Source organism: Heptranchias perlo, chromosome 9, assembly GCF_035084215.1.
Source record: "Heptranchias perlo isolate sHepPer1 chromosome 9, sHepPer1.hap1, whole genome shotgun sequence".
NCBI classification, from domain to species: domain Eukaryota; kingdom Metazoa; phylum Chordata; class Chondrichthyes; order Hexanchiformes; family Hexanchidae; genus Heptranchias; species Heptranchias perlo.
This window is the reverse complement of record NC_090333.1, coordinates 1469023-1492526: the sequence shown is the minus strand read 5'-3', so window position 1 is coordinate 1492526 and position 23504 is coordinate 1469023. Positions and strand designations below refer to the sequence as shown.

The following is a 23504-nucleotide window of genomic DNA, read 5'->3' as shown; positions in this document are numbered from 1 at the left end:
TGATGGATCACATAGCCGAATGGCACAGAGAACACACAAACTCGGTGTTTGAATTTAATTGGAATGTTGCTTTTATTATTCCATCAACACGAAGAAAATAACGATAAAAACGGTCCTGCACAGTACATTGAGTTACACACACCCACTACAGTACCTTATCCCGCTAAACTAAGAGGCTGGTGGGGACCCTGGAGACACCTATCACACACACACACGTATGGTTGGGGCTCACCATTCCTTTACACTCTTCGGTCTGGCTGACCGGTTCTCTCACATTGGTTTCGTTGGAAGCTGCTCTCCTCCCTGGAGAGCTCGGGTGAAAAAAAAAGAGCGAGCAGGAACTAAGAGAGAGAGAGAAAGAGCTGGAAAAGAGATAAGAGCAAAGAAGCAAGAGAGCAAGAACCAGAGACAGCAAACAAGCGCAAAAAACAAGAGACCAAAAGCAAGAGAGCAAACAAGAGAGAGAGGGGTTTCGAGCTTCCACTTATATACTCCTCTCTTACAATAGTTTTCGTTGTTAAATGAGGCGCTCCATGTCTGTTTAACAGTTCTTACAAAGTTGTTAAGAGTCTTTAATGGCTTTTGATGGTCTCTCATCATGTTGCAATTGCTTCTCTCGATGGGCCATTGTTCTTCGAATTCATTCCGATCGTCGAGCACTTGCCACACAAGGCTCCCTTTTCACCCCACGTCCTCGCTGTCGATTGGTTTTGCATCAGAACCGAGGCATGGCTCCGCCATGTCTGGAGCAGTTGCCTCTCTCAATGACCGACTGCCTCTCGAATTAGTGCTGATCATTGACCACCTGCTGTAGGTTTTGCATTGAAACAGAGACTGGTGATGTCTCACCTATCCTTCCATCTTAGGATTTTGGTCAATGGCCAAAGTTTTCCAAACTCGGAAGAGGAGGAATTCCCAGAATTCTTACAGGACGCAACCTTTCAAACTCGTTGAGACCTGGGTTCGAATCCCGGTCGGGGGGAGCGACTTTCTGGTGCAGATTAATTGGCAGCATCAAAGAAAGTCTCCTTTCCTGAGCGCGATGCTCCACCCTCACCACCACCGCCTTTTCCTCTCCTTGACAGACAGACAGAGAGTTCAGGAGCACACACACTTTAATCTCGCAGTTTTCATTTGTACGCACAAAGACACGCAGACCCTGCTCGTTTAAAGTCAACGACGTCAAGGTATTTTGCAGTTTGAATTATATCGCTGCGAGGGAGCGAGGGGCACTCAGCCCAGGAGAAGAAAAGAATAGCAATGAGCTGAGAAAGTAAGTGCAATATATCAGCTTTATTCTGAGTAATAATCCATACTCACGTAGAGAGACACTGGGAAAGAGCTGTTTTTTCCTTTTGAATATCTCCCCAGAGGGAGGTGCACCGTTCCCAGAGACACTGCAATACTGGGTCGATGCGTGGAGTGGACGGAGCAAGCCCCTATTCCATCTCCCTGTTCCAAAAATCAATTTAATATATGGTCCCCAGATAGGGGACGTATCAGATATTAAACTGATAAGAACAGATACTACACTTGATCTTAGCCAAAAGGCCGAGAAGCGATAACGCGCTCGATGTGAATTGATCTTGGGTCCTGTCTGCCCTCCCTCCTTTGACTCTGGCTGAATGTGTCTAAAGCAGTCTAGAACCACTGCCGTTCTCTCCCGCTCTCGGCACAATTTTGCCACCATTTCTAATTGCAACAGTGGATCGGCTTAAAGAAGTTGCCGTTTTTACCTTTCTCGCTCGGATTGCTTGAGAGATTTGTAAATTTGCCAGTAGTCCACCAATCAGATGGGAGAGGGTTGTGTCTCAACGGACCTCCGTCAGTCAGTCTCAGTCACTAACTAACTGCCGTGGAAGGAAACCTCTTTAGAGAAAACTAGTGACGTGATGTGACGTGTCTGAGTGAGATTACAACAGGCCAATTGAGAAAGAGGTGAGGTGCTGACAATCAGCAGCTTGTGTTTAAACATTCGTTCCACAGCAGGCAAGACCAATCAAAAGAAAATACTGCAGATGCCGGCTTGGCTGGCTGGCTGGGTGGAAATGGGAAATAAAAACTGAGTACAACAGAGCACCGAGTGAGACAGCTGAGAGTTTGGTGAGTGTGGGAGTTTGGTGAAGTGGGGGAAGGAGGTGCTGCTTTGTCTTGCTTTTCCTAACTTTTTCCGCAGAGCGGCGGCGGACCTGAGCAGCAGAAGACTGAGAGTGGGGAATAAAAGCAGCAGCAGACCTGCAACAAGAGAAAACTACTGTGCAACGTCACAGGTGAGGCAGGAGAGTCCGAGAGGTGAGCACAGTGTAAAAGGAGACAGAGAGCGGGAGGAGAGTCTGAGAGGTGAACGCAGTGTAAATCTAAGGCAAGTTATGGCAGCACAGCTCGCACCCGTGATATGTTCCTCCTGCCCCATACGGGAAGCCATGGACACTACCAGGGTCCCTGGCGACCATGTGTGCAGGAAGTGTGTCCAGCTGCAGCTACTGGCTAACCGCATTTCGGAGCTGGAGCTGCGGGTGGATTCACTGTGGAGCATCCATGATGCTGAGACTATTGTGGATAGCACGATCAGTGAGGTGGTCACACCGCAGGTAAAGATTACGCAGGCAGAAAGGAAATGGGTGACCGCCAGGCAGAATAAAAGGACTAGGCAGGTAGAGCAGGAGTCCCCTGGGGCCATCTCCCTCTCAAACAGATATACAGCTTTGGATACTGTTGGGGGAGATGGCTTATCAGGGGAAAGCAGCAAGAGCCAATTTCGTGGCACCACGGGTGGCTCTGCTGCACAGGAGGGGAGGAAGAAGAGTGGCAGGGCTATAGTGATAGGGGATCCAATTGTAAGGGGAACAGATAGGCGTTTCTGCGGCCGCAATCGTGACTCCAGGATGGTATGTTGCCTCCCTGATGCTAGGGTCAAGGAAGGTAGATCGAATCGGGCCAGGACCTACTCCGTTAATGGTAGGGCGTTGGGGAGAGTTATAGAACAAAGAGATCTAGGAGTACAGGTTCATAGCTCCTTGAAAGTGGAGTCACAGGTGGATAGGGTGGTGAAGAAGGCATTTGGCATGCTTGGTTTCATTGGTCAGAACATTGAATACAGGAGTTGGGATGTTTTGTTGAAGTTGTACAGGACATTAGTAAGGCCACACTTGGAATACTGTGTACAGTTCTGGTCACCCTATTATAGAAAGGATATTATTAAACTAGAAAGAGTGCAGAAAAGATTTACTAGGATGCTACCGAGACTTGATGGTTTGACTTATAGGGAGAGGTTGGATAGACTGGGACTTTTTTCCCTGGAGAGTAGGAGGTTAAGGGGTGATCTTATAGAAGTCTATAAAATAATGAGGGGCATAGATAAGGTAGATAGTCAAAATCTTTTCCCAAAGGTAGGGGAGTCTATAACGAGGGGACATAGATTTAAGGTGAGAGGGGAGAGATACAAAAAGGTCCAGAGGGGCAATTTTTTCACTCAAAGGGTGGTGAGTGTCTGGAACGAGCTGCCAGAGGCAGTAGTAGAGGCGGGTACAATTTTGTCTTTTAAAACGCATTTGGACAGTTACATGGGTAAGATGGGTATAGAGGGATATGGGCCAAGTGCAGGCAATTGGGACTAGCTTAGTGGTATCAACTGGGCGACATGGACATGTTGGGCCGAAGGGCCTGTTTCCATGTTGTAAACTTCTATGACTCTAGATCCCTCTCGATCGTGGGCAAGAACCTGGTCATCAGGTGCGAGGTGCTCTCGGTGTTGCTGTACGTGGCGCAGGTCTGGCCCATACCTCGCTCCTGCGCCGCGACAGTCACCCGAGCCATCTTCCACTTTGTCTGGAGATCAAAAATGGACCGTGTTCGCAGGGTCACGATGTACAAATCTCCAGAGAAAGGGGGGAAAGGCGTGCCCAACGTGGCCCTCATCCTGATGGCCACCTTTGTGTGCGGCTGCATCAAGCTGTGCATAGACCCTCAGTACGCAAACACAAAGTGTCACTACGTGCTGAGGTTCTACCTGTCCCCGGTGTTGAGAAGGATGGGCCTGGCCACGCTGCCACGGAACGCTCCGTCCAGTTGGACCGTTCCGCCCCACCTGTCCTGCGTGGAAAGGTTTGTGCAGGAAAACACCTTTGACCACAAGGCGATCAGCAAGTGGTCCGCACGGAACGTCCTCGAGACCCTGTGGGAAAAGGAGATGGTGGATCCTGTCGGTTGGTTCCCCGAGCAGACTGTCAATGTCATTTGGCAGAACGCCTCATCGCCAGAGCTTTCAAACAAGCACCAAGACCTAGCTTGACTGGTGGTGAGAAGGGCCCTTCCCGTCAGATCCTTCATGCACTCCCGGACTCAGCGCCACCGCGCGCTGTCCCAGAGGAGGCTGCGGTGGAGACGAGACCGTCACCCATCTCCTTCTGGAATGTGCCTTTGCAAAGAGGGGCTGGAGAGAGATGCAGTGGTATCTGTCCAGGTTCGTCCCGAGCAGTTCCGTAACACAGGTTTCTGTGCTCTACGGGCTGTTCCTTGGGACGCACACTGAGACGGACATCAGCTGCTGCTGGAAGACCATCAACTCGGTGAAAGACGCCCTTTGGTCTGCCCGAAACTTGCTGGTCTTCCAGCACAAGGAGCTGTCCTCGACCGAGTGTTGCAGACTGGCACATTCCAAGGTCCAGGACTACGTGCTGAGGGACGCACTGAGGATGGGTGCGGCCGCCGCAAAGGCCCTGTGGGGAAAGGCAACCGTTTAGAGCCTTCCCGCCATTGTAAACCGAGGGGCTGCAATCAGGGAAAAACCCCCTCGGGCAGAATGTAAAATTCAAATTGCTGTAATGTACCTGCAATGAATCTGAAATGAATCTGCAAGCAATAATCTGTGTTGAGTATGATGCAATGAGACACCCGAGAGTGTCATGAACTGTAATTATGTCCAATGTGTTCATTGAACTGTACTTGACGTAACCTGCAAATTGTATAATCTGTATTGTGTACGTTTGGAAAGTGATATGACAACTGTTTTATATGTATTGCTGCAAATTTTATGAATAAAGTATATTTTTGGAAAAAAAAATCTGTTCTTATCAGTTTAATATCTGATACGTCCCCTATCTGGGGACCATATATTAAATTGATTTTTGGAACAGGGAGATGGAATAGGGGCTTGCTCCGTCCACTCCACGCATCGACCCAGTATTGCAGTGTCTCTGGGAACGGTGCACCTCCCTCTGGGGAGATATTCAAAAGGAAAAAACAGCTCTTTCCCAGTGTCTCTCTACGTGTGTATGGATTATTACTCAGAATAAAGCTGATATATTGCACTTACTTTCTCAGCTCATTGCTATTCTTTTCTTCTCCTGGGCTGAGTGCCCCTCGCTCCCTCGCAGCGATATAATTCAAACTGCAAAATACCTTGACGTCGTTGACTTTAAACGAGCAGGGTCTGCGTGTCTTTGTGCGTACAAGTGAAAACTGCGAGATTAAAGTGTGCGTGCTCCTGAACTCTCTGTCTGTCTGTCAAGGAGAGGAAAAGGCGGTGGTGGTGAGGGTGGAGCATCGCGCTCAGGAAAGGAGACTTTCTTTGATGGTGCCAATTAATCTGCACCAGAAAGTCGCTCCCCCCGACGGGGATTCGAACCCAGGTCTCAACGAGTTTGAAAGGTTGCCTCCTATAAGAATTCTGGGAATTCCTCCTCTTCCGAGTTTGTAAAACTTTGGCCATTGACCAAAATCCTAAGATGGAAGGATAGGTGAGACGTCACCAGTCTCTGTTTCAATGCAAAACCTACAGCAGGTGGTCAACGATCAGCACTAATTCGAGAGGCAGTCGGTCATTGAGAGAGGCAACTGCTCCAGACATGGCCTCGATTCTGATGCAAAACCAATCGACAGCGAGGACGTGGGGTGAAAAGGGAGCCTTGTGTGGCAAGTGCTCGACGATCGGAATGAATTCGAAGAACAATGGCCCATCGAGAGAAGCAATTGCAACATGATGAGAGACCATCAAAAGCCATTAAAGACTCTTAACAACTTTGTAAGAACTGTTAAACAGACATGGAGCGCCTCATTTAACAACGAAAACTATTGTAAGAGAAGGGTCTTTTCGTGGAAGTTCGAAACCTCTCTCTCTCTTGTTTGCTCTCTTGCTTTTGGTCTCTTGATTTATGCTCTTGTTTGCTGTCTCTGGTTCTTGCTCTCTTGCTTCTTAGCTCTTATCCCTTTTCCAGCTCTTTCTCTCTCTCTCTCTCTTAGTTCCTGCTCGCTCTTTTTTTTCACCTGAGCTCTCCAGGGAGGAGAGCAGCTTCCAACGAAACCAATGTGAGAGAACCGGTCAGCCAGACCGAAGAGTGCAAAGGAATGGTGAGCCCCAACCATACGTGTGTGTGTGTGTGTGTGTGTGATAGGTGTCTCCAGGGTCCCCACCAGCCTCTCTCTCACTCAGAGGCTGCTGTGGAGGGAAAGCTTTTTAAAAAGAACTTTCATATTGTTCAGCGGGATAAGTTACTGTAGTGGGTGTGTGTAACTCAATGTACTGTGTAGGACCGTTTTTATCGTTATTTTCTTCGTGTTGATGGAATAATAAAACCAACATTCCGATTAAATTCAAACACCGAGTTTGTGTGTTCTCTGTGCTATTCGGCTACGTGATCCATCACCGGGTGCGTTAGCAAAAGTCCTGTCTTCCTGAACCCCCGGTCCGTGAGGTATAAGTGTTCCTTGGCTAGACCGGGGACCAGATATCTGCACCGATCAATAGGGTGAGAACAACCCCAAAGCACCCTACAGTCCTAACCACTAGACCTGCCTCAACCTCCCTGAGGAACCTGTACATGAGGCTGAGAACATGCACGCCGGCCCCAATGGCAGCACCGACCAGCAGGGAGCTGTCCGTCCGGTCCTTCCCTTTCACAGGCTTTTGGCCCTCGATAAAACGGCAAAGGTGTTCAGAAGGACGGGAGGGAGGGAAATCAGCACAAAGCAGGTCCACTGGAATGTCACAACTCCGACCCAGAAAACAGGTCTCCTGGTCAAAGCAGTCCTGCCCCGCCCTGCCATTAATGTGACAATGGACAGGGCCCAGCAGCTTGAGACATATCTTTCTTTCAATATGAAAGTTCTTTTTAAAAAGCTTTCCCTCCACAGCAGCCTCTGAGTGAGAGAGAGACTCACTGACTGACACAACGTACACACACACACACACACACACACACACAAACAACACCTCCCATCCGATTGGTGGACGACTGGATCGAAAATCAAACTTTTAGTTTCAATGCAGGGGAGAGCCCGAACGCAGTCCCCCACTACCACAAATTTTGCAGTTAAGTATCCCGCATTTGGGGACATCGCAGGCGTCAGCGCACCCCGCGTGCAATGGGCTAGCCTCATCCTGGGAGATCCACCTTCAGGATCACAGATTCTCCCCTGCCAGGTAAGTATGCCTTATGTCTCCACACAGTGCCACTTGACAGCATTCACTACCTCTTCACTCACAATGTGCTAATGCTCAGAGATTAATTTTGCTCCTGTATTGTAACATGTATCCGATAACATACTCAGAGAAAATACTGCAGCGATGCAGTGGTCTTTCCCCATGGCCCTGTCAATTTTTTTCCAAGTCAAGTATTTATCCAATTCCCTTTTGAAAGTTACAATTGAATCTGCTTCATCCACCCTTTCAGGCAGTGTATTCCAGATCATTACAACTGGCTGCATAAAAAAATGTTTCCTCATGTCGCCTCTGGTTCTTTTGCCAATCATTTTATCTCTGTACCCACTCGTTACTGACCCTTCTGCCTCTGGAAACAGTTTCTCATATTTACTCTGTCAAAACCGTTCATGATATTGAGCACCTCTAACAAATCTCCCCTTCGCCTTCTCTGCTCCAAGGAGAACAACCCAAGCTTCTTCAGTCTCTCCACATCACTGAAGTCCCTCATCCCTGGTTCCATTCTAGTAAATCTCTTTTGAACCCTAAGGCCTTTCCATCCTTCCTGAAGTGCGGTGCCCAGAATTGAACACAATACTCCAGTTGAGGCCTAACCAGTGTTTTATAAAGGTTTAACTTAACTTCCTTGCTTTTGTACTCTATGCTCTTAATAAAGCATATGGGATCCTGGACTTGATTAAGAGCCTTCTCAACTTGTCCTGTCACCTTCAAAGGTTAATGTATATACACCCCCAGTTCTCTCTGTTCCTGCACCCCCTTTAAAATTGTACCATTTAGTTTATATTGCCTCTCCTTATTCTTCTTACCAAAATGCATCACTTCACACTTCTCTGCAGTAAATTTCACTGCCATGTGTCTGCCCATTTCACCAGTCTGTCTACGTCCCCCTGAAGTCTGTTACTATCCTCCACATTGTTTACTACTTTTCCGAGTTTTGTGTCATCTGCAAACTTTGAAATTATACCCTCCAGATCCAAGTCCAGGTCACTAATATATATTAAAAATAGCAGTGGTCCTAATACTGACCCCTGGGGAACACCACTCTATACTTCCCTCCAGTCTGAAAAATAACCGGTCACCAGTACTCTCTGCTTTCTATCCCATAGCCAAGTTTATATCCATGCTGCCACAATCGTTTTAATCGCATGGGCTTTAATTTTGCTAACAAGTCTACTATGCGGTACTTTATCAATTGCCTTTTAAAGTCCATAAACACAATATCAACCCTCTCCGTTACTTCATCAAAGAACTCAATCAAGTTAGTCAAACTCGATTTTCCTTTAACAAATCCATGCTGACTTTCATTTATTAGCCCAGACTCTTCCAAGTGCCAATTTATTTTGTCTGGATTTTTGCCTCAAAGTTTCCTCACCACCGATGTTGGGCTGACTGCCTGGAATTGCCGGGTTTATACCTCGCCCCTTTTTTGAACAGGGGTGTAACATTTGCAATCCTCCAGCACCATCCCCGTATCGAAGGAGGATTAGAAGATTGTGGCCAGAGCCTCTGTAATTTCTACCCTTACTTCCCTCAGTAACCTGGATTGCATCCCATCTGGACCAGGTGACTTTTCTACTTTGAGCCCTGCCAATCTTTTAAGTATCTCCTCTTTATCTATTTTTATCCTGTCCAACATCACTACCACCTCCTCCTTTACTGGTACAATGGCAGCATCCTCTTCTCTAGTGAAGACCGATGCAAAGTATTCATTTAGTACCTCAGCCATATCCTCTGCCTGCACAAGAAGATCTCCTTTGACTACCCTTTTACTATTCGTGTGTTTATGAAAGACTTTTGGGTTCCCTTTTATATTAGCCTCTAATCTATTCTCATCCTCTCTCTTTGCCCCTATTATTCCCTTTATTTTAAACAAGGTCTCCACTGTACTTCCATTATTCAGCCTGGTTCTCTACTGTATTATGAACCTTACATTCATCATAAGCCTCCTTTTTATGTTTCATTTTAATCTCGATATCTTTAGTCATTCAGGGAGCTCTAGCTTTGTAACGCCCTTTTCCCCTCATTGGGATGTGTCTACTCTGCACTCGAACAGACTTCTCCTTACTGGCCTCCCATCGTTCAATTACCGTTTTGCCTGCCGATTTTTGATTCCACTCCACCTGGGCATGATCTCTTTTAACTGACTGAAATTTGCCCTTCTCCAGTTAAGCATTTTCACATTTGATTGTTCCTTGTTCTTTTCCATTACTATTCTAAACCTAATGACATTATGATCACTGTTCCCCAAATGCTCCCCCACTGAAACATGCTCTACCAGCCCCACTTCATTCCCCAGAACTAGGTCCAGCACTGTTTCCTTCCTGGTTGGGCTGGAAACACACTGTTCCAGAAAGCTCTCTGGAACACATTTCAGGAATTCCTCCCCCTCTTTGCCCTTTATACTGTTACTATCCCAATCTATATTAGGATAATTGAAGTCCCCCATTATTACTGCCCTATAGTTCTTGCATCTTTCTGTAATTTGCCTGCAAATGTTCTCCTCTCTCTCCTCCCCACTATTTGGTGGCCTGCAGTGTACACCCAGTAACATAATAGTTCCTCTATTGTCCCTTAATTCTAACCAAATAGATTCTGTCTTTGACCCCTCAACAACATCATCCCTTTCCAGTGCTATAACAGTTTCTTTGATCAACACTGCTAGTCCCTCCTCCTTTCTATCCTTCCCTCTTTCTCCTGAATACCTTGTAGCCAGGAATATTAAGTACGTAATCCTCCCCTTCTTTGAGCCAGGTCTCTGTTATTGCCACTATATCATTGTCCCATGTGGCGACTTGAGCCTGCAGCTCACCAACCTTATTTACCACACTACGTGAATTTACGCAAATGCACTCCAATCTTTTTTCTGATTCGTTCATGGAATGTGGGTGTTGCTGGTGGTGGTGAGCCGCCTTCTTGAACCGCTGCAGTCCGTGTGATGAAGGTACTCCCACAATCTCATCTTAAACTGCCTCGCATTTTCCCCCTGACTGATCCCTATTTCTGAACTATTCTTTAATCGAGTGCTACTTGTCCCTCCCAGTCCTCTGTGCATCTTGTTTCTCCTCTCAAATATTTCCTCCTGGTGTCCATTCCCCTGCCAAATTAGTTTTCACCATAAGACCATCGAGATAGGAGCAGGAGTAGGCCACTCGGCCCCTCGAGCCGACTCCACCATTTAATGAGACCATGCCTGATCTGATTTTTACCTCAACTCCACTTTCCCGCCCTTTCCCCATATCCTTTGACTCCCTTGCTGATTAAAAATTTGTCTGACTCAGCCTTGAATGTATTCAATGACTCAGCCTCCACAGCTTTTTGGGGTAAAGAATTCCAAAGATTCACGATCCTCTGGGAGAAGAAATTCCACTTCATTTCAGTCTAAACCGGTCACCCCTTATTCTGAGACTATGCCCCCTGGTTTTAGATTCCCCCATGAGGGGTAACATCCTCTCAGCATCTACCCTATCGAGTCCCCTCAGAATCTTGTATGTTTCAAGAAGATCTCCTCTCATTCTTCTGAACTCCAATGAGTATAGACCCAACCTGTTCAATCTTTCCTCATAAGACAACCCTTCCATACCCGGAATCAACCTCGTGAACCTTCTCTGAACTGCCTCCAATGCAAGTATGTCCTTCCTTAAATAAGGGCACCAGAACTGTACGCAGTACTCCAGGTGTGGTCTCATCAGCACCCTGTACAGTTGTAGCATGACTTCCCTGCTTTTATACTCCATCCCCCGAGAAATAAAGGCCAATAGTCCGTTTGCCTTCCGGATTACCTGCTGCACCTGTATGTTGACTTTTTGTGTGTCATGTACGAGGACACCCAGATCCCACTGTACCACAGCATTTTGTAGTATTTCTCCATTCAAATAATATTTTGCTTTTTTATTTTTCCTCCCAAAGTGGATGACTTCACATTTTCCCACATTATATTCCAATTATATTATATTAACCCTCCCCCACAGCACGAGTTAAGCTCCCCATGAGGACACTGGTCCCAGTTCTGTTGAGGTGTCACCGTCCATCTTGAACAGATCCCTCCTACAGAACTGGTCCCAATGCCCCAGGAACCTGAAGCCCTCTCTCCTGCACCATTGCTCCAGCCACGCATTAACTTGTCTTATCCTACTATTCCTACACTCACCAGCACGAGACACTGGGAGTAATCCAGAGATTACTATCTTTGAGGTCCTGCTTTTTAACTTCCTCCCTAGCTCCTGAAACGCTGCAGAACCTCAACCCCTTTCCTTCCTATGTCATTGGTTCCCACATCGACCACGACTTCTGGCTGTTCCCCTGCCCCCCCTCAAAATGTTCCGCACCCTCTCAGTGATGTCCTTTACCCTGGCACCAGGGAGGCAACACACCATGTGGGACTCACGTCGCCGGTTGCAGAAATGCCTGTCTATCCCCCGGACTTTCGAATCCTCTATAACAGCTGCATTTCTTGTGCCCCCCCTCCCCCGGACCCTGTGCAGCCGAGTCTCCCACGGTGCCGTGGATTTGCTCCAGACTGCACTCCCCCATGGTGTCAACACCCTCACTGGGACTCAACACTGAATACCAATTTGTGAGTGCCACACTCCCAGGGGACTCCTGCACGGCCTGCCTGTTCCTTCTTGTCTGTCCGGTGGACACCCACTCCCTCTCCACCTGAACTCTCTGCAGCTGGGGGGTGACCACCTCCTGAAACGTGCGATCCACAAAACTCTCAGCTTCCCGCATTCACTGTAGTGACGCCAGCCGCCCCTCAAACTCAGAAGCCCTGAGCTTGAACTCCAGCAGATGGCGGCACTTCCTGTACATGTGGTTTTCCAGGACACAAAGTGCGTTCTGGAGTTCCCACATGGCACAGGATGTGCATGGGACGGGCCCCAGCTGTCCTGCCATGGAAACTGTTTCTTTAGCTTTAAGGCACTTTACTGTTTATCTGACAGTAAAACACGAACCAACCACTAAAAAACACTAACCAATGAACTAAATACTGACTGACCTGCCCTCGGCGCGCCTCCTTGCCTTGTTTTGATTCCTCCTGCGTCTCCCTTTATGCTCCGCTCAGTCTACGTCTACAGTTCTTGGGTTTAAATCACTTAGCACCTCCTTCCCCCTCTGCACCTAATTCCCACATGCACCAAATTCCCAGTTGAATGTGTTCACTCCGTTCGAGGCTCACTCTCTGCCTTTCCCAAACTCTGTGCTCAATCTCCACACTCACATCATCAGTAAATCTCCACACTCACATCAGTGAAAATCCGCATTCATCAGTAAAAATACAGAGCAAGGAGTCTCGCACACACCATCCTACAATATACTTTCATTATCTGTGCAGCGAGACCGAGATCAGAGTTTAAACACACTAATACTCACCAACCCGCCTGCAATAGCACATCCCAGGATTTTTATTGAACTCTCTTATTCTCCATTTGTACCACACAGAACAGTGCAGATCCCTTCTCCTCAGGGCACTGCATCACCTGTTATTTAAATCCTCCTGTCCTATAAGATTCTACGATTCCATCAGTCAAAATCCACACACACATCTCCGGTCAAGATCCACAGAGCAAGGAGTCTCGCACACACTCAATCACTGTTAGAGCAAGGAGTCCCGCACGCACCATCCTACAATACACTTTCATTACCTGTAACAGTGAGACAGGGACCAAGAGTTTAAACATGCTTACACTCACCAGTCCGTCTTCAATAACACATCCCAGGAGAAAGAGTGAGAGAGAGAGGGGTCAGTGCACCTACCTGCCCTGATATAACAGAAGCTTGTCAGTCAAAAGTCCTCTCCTCCCAGTCCAAAGCCCCTATCCGACCAGCTAACTGCTTTCTCTGTCTCAAACAGCCCCCTGCTGTGGAAAGGTCCAAGTTGAGTCTGTCTGTGAGGGGGGAGGGCATTTTGTCTTGGTGCAGTGACCCAGATTGTTCCTTCCCAGGGCTGTGTGAGGTGAGACCTCCTGCTGGGAGCCAGGTCTAAGGTCTGCTACTTGGAGAGGACAGAGCTCTTTTCACCATTGTGTGCAGACAGGCAGTGAGCAAATGAACTGAACGGAGCCCTCAATCACCTGCAAAGCTCCTTTGCTCACACCTTCCTTTCATTAAACTCACCTCAATTGTCTGATTTCAAAAGTTTCCTTTCTTTTATTTTAACCTGCTACTTCTTTGTCTGTTATCCATTTGCTTTTTGATTGCTTTTTCCCTGTTCCCTATCGGTCATAGAATCAAACAGCACAGAAGGAGGCCATTGGGCTGACTCTTTGAAAGATCTATCCAATTAGTCCCACTCCCTGCTAATTCCCTGTAGCCCTGCAAATTTTTCCTTTCGAAGTATACATCCACTTTCTGCTTTTCCCTCTGCTCTTTTTCTCCGTCTCCCCCCGTTCCCTTTATAATCACGACGTTTGCTTCCATTTCCCCCTGTGACACTGTGCAGTCCGTGTGTACAGGTCTCTGTGTCTGTGCTTCAAGCAATGTTTGTCTCTCTCACTGTCTCTGTCTGTGGTAGTCACTGTACCTCAGCCTGTTTTTACTACGTTAATTACTTTGCGTCAGTATTTACAGTAGAGGAAGAGGATAGCATGCTGGACATCCCAAGGAAACTAATTTTGAATCAGGGATGGGGACTCACTGTAATCATAAATCATCAGGTGGCACGAATGTTACGTGCTGCCTGCATCGCAAACAACAGGCGAAGGTTAATCACCTACTGCGATCCCAGCACCTGTTTTCAGGAGTTAACAAATTTAACCCAAGAGTTTAAAGATAGAGAGACACTTGCACTGTCCTACAATATACTTTCATTGCTTGTACAGGCATCACTTGTCATTTAAATCCTTCTGTGCTGTAAGGTTCTATGATTCCATCAGCAAAAATCCACATTCAAAACATCAGTAAAAATCCACAGAGCAAGAGGTCTCCCACACACCATCCTCCAATACACTTTCATTACCTGTGCAGCAAAGACAGAGATCAAGAGTAATACTCACCAACCTGCCGACAGTAGCACATCCCAGGAGTAAAAGAGAGAGGGGCCAGTGCATCTGCCTCCCCTGATGGAGCAGAAACTTGTCAGTCAAAAGTCTTCTCCTCCCAGTCCAAAGCCCCCAACCTACCAGGTAACTGCTTTCTCTGTCTCAAACCCAGCCCCCTTCTGTGGAAGGGTCCAAGGTGAGTCTGTCTGTGAGGGGGGAGGGCCTTCTGTCTTGGTGCAGTGACCCAGGTGGTTCCTTCCTGGGCCTGTCTGAGGTCAGACCTCCTGCTGGGAGCCAGGAATAAGGCCTACTACCTGTGGAGGCCAGGGCCCTGTTAACCATTGTGCACAGAGTCAGTGAGCTGAAACTGAGGGGAGCCCTCACTCACCTCCAAAGCTCCATTGCTCACTGGAGCATTAATGAAAAGAAGGATCTTCCTTTCATTACAATCACCTCAATTGTCTCATTTCAATGTTCCTTGCTTTATTTTAACCTGCTGCTTCTTTGTCTGTTACCCGTCTGCTTTTTGGTTGCTCTTTCCCTGTTCCCCATCTGTTATAGAATCAGAATCAAACAGCACAGAAGGAGCCCATTGGGCCCATCGAGCCGGTGCCGGCTCTTTGAAAGAGCTGTCCAATTAGTCCCACTCCCCAGCTAATTCACCGTAGACAAATTTTTCCTTTGAAGTATCCATCCACTTTCTGCTTTTCCCTCTGCTCTTGTCTCTCCATCTCCCCCTGTTCCCTTTGTATTATAGTAGATACAGCACAGGAGGTGGCCATTCAGCCCCTCGTGCCTGTGCTGTCTCTTTGAAAGAACTATCCAATTAATCCCACTCCCTCTGCTCTTTCCCCACAGCCCTGTAAGTTATTTCCCTTCAAGTATTTATCTAATTCTCTGTTGAAAGTTACTATTGAATCTGCTTCCACCACCCTTTCAGGCAGTGCATTCCAGATCATTACAACTCACTGCATTAAAAAATGTTTCCTCTCGTCACCTCTGGCTCTTCTGCTGATTCATTTTGTCCCGGATTGTTGTCCCTAAAAGTTTCCCCACCACCGACGTTAGGCTGACTGCAATTGCCGGGTTTATCCCTCTCCCTTTTTTGAACAGGGGTATAACATTTGCAATCCTCCAGTCCTCCGGCACCATCCCCATATCTAAAGGAGGATTGGAAGATTGTGGCCAGACCCAACGCAATTTCCACCCTTACTTCCCTCAATCACCTCGGATGCATCCCATCTGGACCGGGTGACTTTTCTACTTTGAGCATTGCCAATCTTTTAAGCACCTCCTCCTCCTGTAATCCTGACATCCCCAGCCATTTCCCATTGTGACATCAATAGAACCATGGAAAAGATACAGCACAGAAGGGGCCATTCGGCCCATCGTGTCCGCACCGGCTCGAAGAACAACCAGGTGCCCATTCTAATCCCACCTTCCAGCATCCGGTCTGTAGCCCTGCAGCTTACAGCACTTTAGGTGCAGGTCCAGGTACTTTTTAAAAGAGTTGAGGGTCCCTGCCTCTACCACCAATTCGGGCAGTGAATTCCATACACCCACCACCCTCTGGGTAAAAAAGTTTTTCCTCATATCCCCTTTAATCCTTCCGCCAATCATCTTAAATCAATGTCCTCTCGTTCTTGAACTCTCCGCTAGGGGAAACAGGTACTTCCTGTCTACTCTATCTGGGCCCCACATAATTTTGTACACCTCAATCAAGTCTCCCCTCAGCCTCCTCTGCTCCAAGGAAAACAACCCCAGCCTATCCAATCTCTCCTCATAGCTGCAATTTTCAAGCCCTGACAACATTCTTGTAATACTTCTTTGCACTCTCTCCACAGCAATTACATCCTTCCTGTAATGTGGTGACCAGAACTGCGCTCAATACTCCAGCTGTGGCCTTACCAGCATTTTATACAGTTCCATCATTACATCCCTGCTTTTTATTCTATACCTCGGCTAATAATGGAGAGCATTCCATATGCCTTCTTCACAACCTTATCTACCTGTACTGCCACCTTCAGGGACCTGTGCACACGCACTCCAAGATCTCTCACTTCCTCGACCCCTCTCAATATATTCCCGTTTACTGCGTGTTCCCGTTTACTGTTTGCCCTCCCTAAGTGCATTACCTCACACTTTTCCGGGTTGAACTCCATTTGCCACTTTTCCGCCCACTCCACCAAACCATTGATATTTTCTTGGAGTCTACAGCTATCCTCTTCACTATCAACTACACGGCCAATTTTTGTGTCGTCTGCAAATTTGCCAATCATGCCCCTTACATTCAAGTCCAAATCATTAATATATACCACAAACAGCAAGGGACCCAACACTGAGCCCTGTGGCACACCACTGGAAACGGATTTCCATTCACAAAGACATCTGTGTGCAGAAGTCCTCTGCACTTGAAGCATGTGCTTCAAGCATTGTTTGTCTCGCTCTCGCTGTCTGTCTGTGGGAGTCACTGTGCCTCAACCTGTTTTTACTGAACACTTTCATTTTCTACATGTATCACACAGAACAGTGCAGATCCGTTCACTGCACTGCATCACCCCTCATTTAAACAGGTGGAATGGTCAGGACCTTGATCAAACTCTTCCCTTTCTGTGTCTTTATATTTACCAATACACAACTGGATCTATCTCCCTCTGTATCACTCACACCTTTATCTATCTCTCTCTGTTGGTGTCTGTTTCAATTACTGTACTGAGTCACACCTTTATCTATCTCCCTCTATCACCTCCTGTACTTAGTCTCACCTTTATCTGTCGCCCCTCTTGGTGTCTCTGTGTATCACTCACTATACTGAGTCTCACTTTGAACTAACTCCCTCTGTTGGTTTGTCTCTATTACTCACTGTACTCAGTCACACATTATCCCTCTCTGCTGGTGTCTCTCTGTAGTACTGTACTGAGTCTCACCTTTATTTATCTCCCTCTGTCGGTGTCTATCACATGGGGACATGGAAGCTGAACGTGAAACTGTTGACCCCGGGAAACATTGAGGAACTGACGAGGGATTACAAAGGTTGGAGAACCGTAAAGCCCCTCTTTGACTCCCCAGTGCACTGGTGGGAAGCCATCAAGGCGAACATCAAGAGGTTCTTCATCCTCAAAAGGTGTTCAGATGGCGAGAGAGAGGCAGAGGGAAACGTCCCGACTCCAGAAAAGCATGCAGAATCTTCTCCTGCTGCAGTCGATGGGGATCGATGTCGGGGAGGAACTCAGAGAGGTGAAGGACCAGCAAGCCTCGCTCTTTGCCTCCGAGGCCTCCAAGATCATCTTCCGGTCCAGAGTCCGCTCCGTGGAGCAGGACGAGACTTGCTCGCGCTTCTTCTTCCAAAAGGTGCACAGAGAGAGCTCTGTGATCAGCAGCCTGAAGGAAGAGAACGGCTCGGTCACGTCCTCGCAGCCCGACATACTGAGGATCTGCAAATCCTTTTATGCCGGACTGTACGACGCGAAGCCCACAGACAGCGCGGCCTCCCACTCCTTCTTGTCGTCTATCACGGAGGTTCTAGACGACAGCGAGCGGGAGAGTCTGGATCACCCGCTAACTCTGGACGAACTGACAAAGGCCGTCCGATCCTTCGAGAAGAGTAAGACTCCCGGAAGCGACGGCTTACCGATGGAGTTGTACTCGGCTCTGTGGGATTGGATAGGCCCAGACCTGCTGGAAGTGTACGGGGGTATGCTCCTGGCAGGCAGCATGTCAGACTCCATGAGGAAAGGCATCATCACCCTCATCTACAAACAGAAGGGGGAGAGGGAAGAAATCAAAAATTGGCGACCCATCTCACTACTTAACGTGGACTACAAAATTCTGTCCAAGGTCATCGCCAATCGGGTCAAGTCAGCCCTGGAGGTGGTGATCCACCCCGATCAGACCTGCGCCGTACCCGGCAGGAAGATCTCTGATAGCCTGGCGCTACTCAGGGATACGATTGCCTATGTACAGGACAGGGGGGTGAACACCTGCCTGATCAGCCTGGACCAGGAGAAGGCCTTTGACAGAATATCCCACACGTACATGATGGACGTGCTCTCCAAAATGGGGTTTGGGGAGGGAATCCGCAATTGGATCCAACTGCTCTACACAAACATCAGTAGCGCAGTTTCAATCAACGGGTGGGAATCAGAAAGCTTTCCGATCAAATCTGGAGTCAGGCAGGGCTGTCCTCTCTCCTCCGTCTTGTTCGTGTGTTGCATCGAACCCTTTGCCGAGTCCATCAGGAGGGATGCGGGCATAAGAGGGGTGACGATCCCAGGCAGCGGAGGCACTCAGGTCAAGGCCTCCCTGTACATGGATGACGTCGCCGTCTTTTGCTCGGATCAGCTGTCGGTCCGCAGATTGATGAGCATCTGCGACCAGTTCGAACTGGCCTCGGGGGCCAGGGTAAATCGTAGCAAGAGCGAGGCCATGTTCTTTGGGAACTGGACCGACCGATCCTTTGTCCCCTTCACCGTCAGGTCGGATTACCTGAAGGTGCTGGGGATCTGGTTCGGGGGGGCCGGGGCGTGCACCAAAAACTGGGAGGAGCGTATCTCCAAGGTTAAGCAGAAACTGGGACTGTGGCATCAACGATCCCTCTCGATCGTGGGCAAGAACCTGGTCATCAGGTGCGAGGTGCTCTCGGTGTTGCTGTACGTGGCGCAGGTCTGGCCCATACCTCGCTCCTGCGCCGCGACAGTCACCCGAGCCATCTTCCACTTTGTCTGGAGATCAAAAATGGACCGTGTCCGCAGGGTCACGATGTACAAATCTCCAGAGAAAGGGGGGAAAGGCGTGCCCAACGTGGCCCTCATCCTGATGGCCACCTTTGTGTGCGGCTGCATCAAGCTGTGCATAGACCCTCAGTACGCAAACACAAAGTGTCACTACGTGCTGAGGTTCTACCTGTCCCCGGTGTTGAGAAGGATGGGCCTGGCCACGCTGCCACGGAACGCTCCGTCCAGTTGGACCGTTCCGCCCCACCTGTCCTGCGTGGAAAGGTTTGTGCAGGAAAACACCTTTGACCACAAGGCAATCAGCAAGTGGTCCGCACGGAACGTCCTCGAGACCCTGCGGGAAAAGGAGATGGTGGATCCTGTCGGTTGGTTCCCCGAGCAGACTGTCAATGTCATTTGGCAGAACGCCTCATCGCCAGAGCTTTCAAACAAGCACCAAGACCTAGCTTGGCTGGTGGTGAGAAGGGCCCTTCCCGTCAGATCCTTCATGCACTCCCGGACTCAGCGCCACCGCGCGCTGTCCCAGAGGAGGCTGCGGTGGAGACGAGACCGTCACCCATCTCCTTCTGGAATGTGCCTTTGCAAAGAGGGGCTGGAGAGAGATGCAGTGGTATCTGTCCAGGTTCGTCCCGAGCAGTTCCGTAACACAGGATTCTGTGCTCCACGGGCTGTTCCCGGGGACGCACACTGAGACGGACATCAGCTGCTGCTGGAAGACCATCAACTCGGTGAAAGACGCCCTTTGGTCTGCCCGAAACTTGCTGGTCTTCCAGCACAAGGAGCTGTCCTCGACCGAGTGTTGCAGACTGGCACATTCCAAGGTCCAGGACTACGTGCTGAGGGACGCACTGAGGATGGGTGCGGCCGCCGCAAAGGCCCTGTGGGGAAAGGCAACCGTTTAGAGCCTTCCCGCCATTGTAAACCGAGGGGCTGCAATCAGGGAAAAACCCCTCGGGCAGAATGTAAAATTCAAATTGCTGTAATATACCTGCAATGAATCTGAAATGAATCTGCAAGCAATAATCTGTGTTGAGTATGATGCAATGAGACACCCTAGAGTGTCATGAACTGTAATTATGTCCAATGTGTTCATTGAACTGTACTTGACGTAACCTGCAAATTGTATAATCTGTATTGTGTACGTTTGGAAAGTGATATGACAACTGTTTTGTATGTACTGCTGCAAATTTTATGAATAAAGTATATTTTTGGAATAAAAAAAATCTGTTCTTATCAGTTTAATATCTGATACGTCCCCTATCTGGGGACCATATATTAAATTGATTTTTGGAACAGGGAGATGGAATAGGGGCTTGCTCCGTCCACTCCACGCATCGACCCAGTATTGCAGTGTCTCTGGGAACGGTGCACCTCCCTCTGGGGAGATATTCAAAAGGAAAAAACAGCTCTTTCCCAGTGTCTCTCTACGTGAGTATGGATTATTACTCAGAATAAAGCTGATATATTGCACTTACTTTCTCAGCTCATTGCTATTCTTTTCTTCTCCTGGGCTGAGTGCCCCTCGCTCCCTCGCAGCGATATAATTCAAACTGCAAAATACCTTGACGTCGTTGACTTTAAACGAGCAGGGTCTGCGTGTCTTTGTGCGTACAAATGAAAACTGCGAGATTAAAGTGTGCGTGCTCCTGAACTCTCTGTCTGTCTGTCAAGGAGAGGAAAAGGCGGTGGTGGTGAGGGTGGAGCATCGCGCTCAGGAAAGGAGACTTTCTTTGATGGTGCCAATTAATCTGCACCAGAAAGTCGCTCCCCCCGACCGGGATTCGAACCCAGGTCTCAACGAGTTTGAAAGGTTGCCTCCTATAAGAATTCTGAGAATTCCTCCTCTTCCGAGTTTGTAAAACTTTGGCCATTGACCAAAATCCTAAGGTGGAAGGATAGGTGAGACGTCACCAGTCTCTGTTTCAATGCAAAACCTACAGCAGGTGGTCAATGATCAGCACTAATTCGAGAGGCAGTCGGTCATTGAGAGAGGCAACTGCTCCAGACATGGCCTCGGTTCTGATGCAAAACCAATCGACAGCGAGGACGTGGGGTGAAAAGGGAGCCTTGTGTGGCAAGTGCTCGACGATCGGAATGAATTCGAAGAACAATGGCCCATCGAGAGAAGCAATTGCAACATGATGAGAGACCATCAAAAGCCATTAAAGACTCTTAACAACTTTGTAAGAACTGTTAAACAGACATGGAGTGCCTCATTTAACAACGAAAACTATTGTAAGAGAAGGGTCTTTTAGTGGAAGTTCGAAACCTCTCTCTCTCTTGTTTGCTCTCTTGCTTTTGGTCTCTTGATTTATGCTCTTGTTTGCTGTCTCTGGTTCTTGCTCTCTTGCTTCTTAGCTCTTATCCCTTTTCCAGCTCTTTCTCTCTCTCTCTCTCTTAGTTCCTGCTCGCTCTTTTTTTTCACCTGAGCTCTCCAGGGAGGAGAGCAGCTTCCAACGAAACCAATGTGAGAGAACCGGTCAGCCAGACCGAACAGTGCAAAGGAATGGTGAGCCCCAACCATACGTGTGTGTGTGTATGTGTGATAGGTGTCTCCAGGGTCCCCACCAGCCTCTCTCTCACTCAGAGGCTGCTGTGGAGGGAAAGCTTTTTAAAAAGAACTTTCATATTGTTCAGCGGGATAAGGTCCTGTAGTGGGTGTGTGTAACTCAATGTACTGTGTAGGACCGTTTTTATCGTTATTTTCTTCGTGTTGATGGAATAATAAAACCAACATTCCAATTAAATTCAAACACCAAGTTTGTGTGTTCTCTGTGCTATTCGGCTACGTGATCCATCACCGGGTGCGTTAGCAAAAGTCCTGTCTTCCTGAACCCCCGGTCCGTGAGGTATAAGTGTTCCTTGGCTAGACCGGGGACCAGATATCTGCACCGATCAATAGGGTGAGAACAACCCCAAAGCACCCTACAGTCCTAACCACTAGACCTGCCTCAACCTCCCTGAGGAACCTGTACATGAGGCTGAGAACATGCACGCCGGCCCCAATGGCAGCACCGACCAGCAGGGAAACGGCCGGCCGGTCCTTCCCTTTCACAGGCTTTTGGCCCTCGATAAAACGGCAAAGGTGTTCAGAAGGACGGGAGGGAGGGAAATCAGCACAAAGCAGGTCCACTGGAATGTCACACCTCCGACCCAGAAAACAGGTCTCCTGGTCAAAGCAGTCCTGCCCCGCCCTGCCATTAATGTGACAATGGACAGGGCCCAGCAGCTTGAGACATATCTTTCTTTCAATATGAAAGTTCTTTTTAAAAAGCTTTCCCTCCACAGCAGCCACTGAGTGAGAGAGAGACTCACTGACTGACACAACGTACACACACACACACACACACACACAAACAACACCTCCCATCCGATTGGTGGACTACTGGATCGAAAATCAAACTTTTAGTTTCAATGCAGGGGAGAGCCCGAACGCAGTCCCCCACTACCACAAATTTTGCAGTTAAGTATCCCGCATTTGGGGACATCGCAGGCGTCAGCGCACCCCGCGTGCAATGGGCTAGCCTCATCCTGGGAGATCCACCTTCAGGATCACAGATTCTCCCCTGCCAGGTAAGTATGCCTTATGTCTCCACACAGTGCCACTTGACAGCATTCACTACCTCTTCACTCACAATGTGCTAATGCTCAGAGATTAATTTTGCTCCTGTATTGTAACATGTATCCGATAACATACTCAGAGAAAATACTGCAGCGATGCAGTGGTCTTTCCCCATGGCCCTGTCAATTTTTTTCCAAGTCAAGTATTTATCCAATTCCCTTTTGAAAGTTACAATTGAATCTGCTTCATCCACCCTTTCAGGCAGTGTATTCCAGATCATTACAACTGGCTGCATAAAAAAATGTTTCCTCATGTCGCCTCTGGTTCTTTTGCCAATCATTTTATCTCTGTACCCACTCGTGACTGACCCTTCTGCCTCTGGAAACAGTTTCTCATATTTACTCTGTCAAAACCGTTCATGATATTGAGCACCTCTAACAAATCTCCCCTTCGTCTTCTCTGCTCCAAGGAGAACAACCCAAGCTTCTTCAGTCTCTCCACATCACTGAAGTCCCTCATCCCTGGTTCCATTCTAGTAAATCTCTTTTGAACCCTAAGGCCTTTCCATCCTTCCTGAAGTGCGGTGCCCAGAATTGAACACAATACTCCAGTTGAGGCCTAACCAGTGTTTTATAAAGGTTTAACTTAACTTCCTTGCTTTTGTACTCTATGCTCTTAATAAAGCATATGGGATCCTGGACTTGATTAAGAGCCTTCTCAACTTGTCCTGTCACCTTCAAAGGTTAATGTATATACACCCCCAGTTCTCTCTGTTCCTGCACCCCCTTTAAAAT

General features: G+C 48.2%; 3 non-coding genes and 2 pseudogenes across 3 annotated transcripts; 2 read left to right on the top strand and 3 right to left on the bottom strand.

Moving 5' to 3' along the window:
* Positions 1 to 1372: 1372 nt before the first annotated feature.
* Positions 1373 to 1563, bottom strand: LOC137325686 (U2 spliceosomal RNA). The gene has a single exon (XR_010963930.1). It is a non-coding gene; the product is annotated as a U2 spliceosomal RNA (small nuclear RNA).
* Positions 1564 to 5043: 3480 nt separating this feature from the next.
* On the top strand, positions 5044 to 5215 carry LOC137325822 (U2 spliceosomal RNA; annotated as a pseudogene).
* Positions 5216 to 7264: 2049 nt separating this feature from the next.
* LOC137326073 (U1 spliceosomal RNA) lies at positions 7265 to 7428 on the bottom strand. Its single transcript, XR_010964090.1, has one exon. It is a non-coding gene; the product is annotated as a U1 spliceosomal RNA (small nuclear RNA).
* A 12922-nt stretch (positions 7429 to 20350) lies between these two features.
* LOC137325812 (U2 spliceosomal RNA) lies at positions 20351 to 20524 on the top strand (annotated as a pseudogene).
* A 2041-nt stretch (positions 20525 to 22565) lies between these two features.
* LOC137326072 (U1 spliceosomal RNA) lies at positions 22566 to 22729 on the bottom strand. Its single transcript, XR_010964089.1, has one exon. It is a non-coding gene; the product is annotated as a U1 spliceosomal RNA (small nuclear RNA).
* Positions 22730 to 23504: the final 775 nt, after the last annotated feature.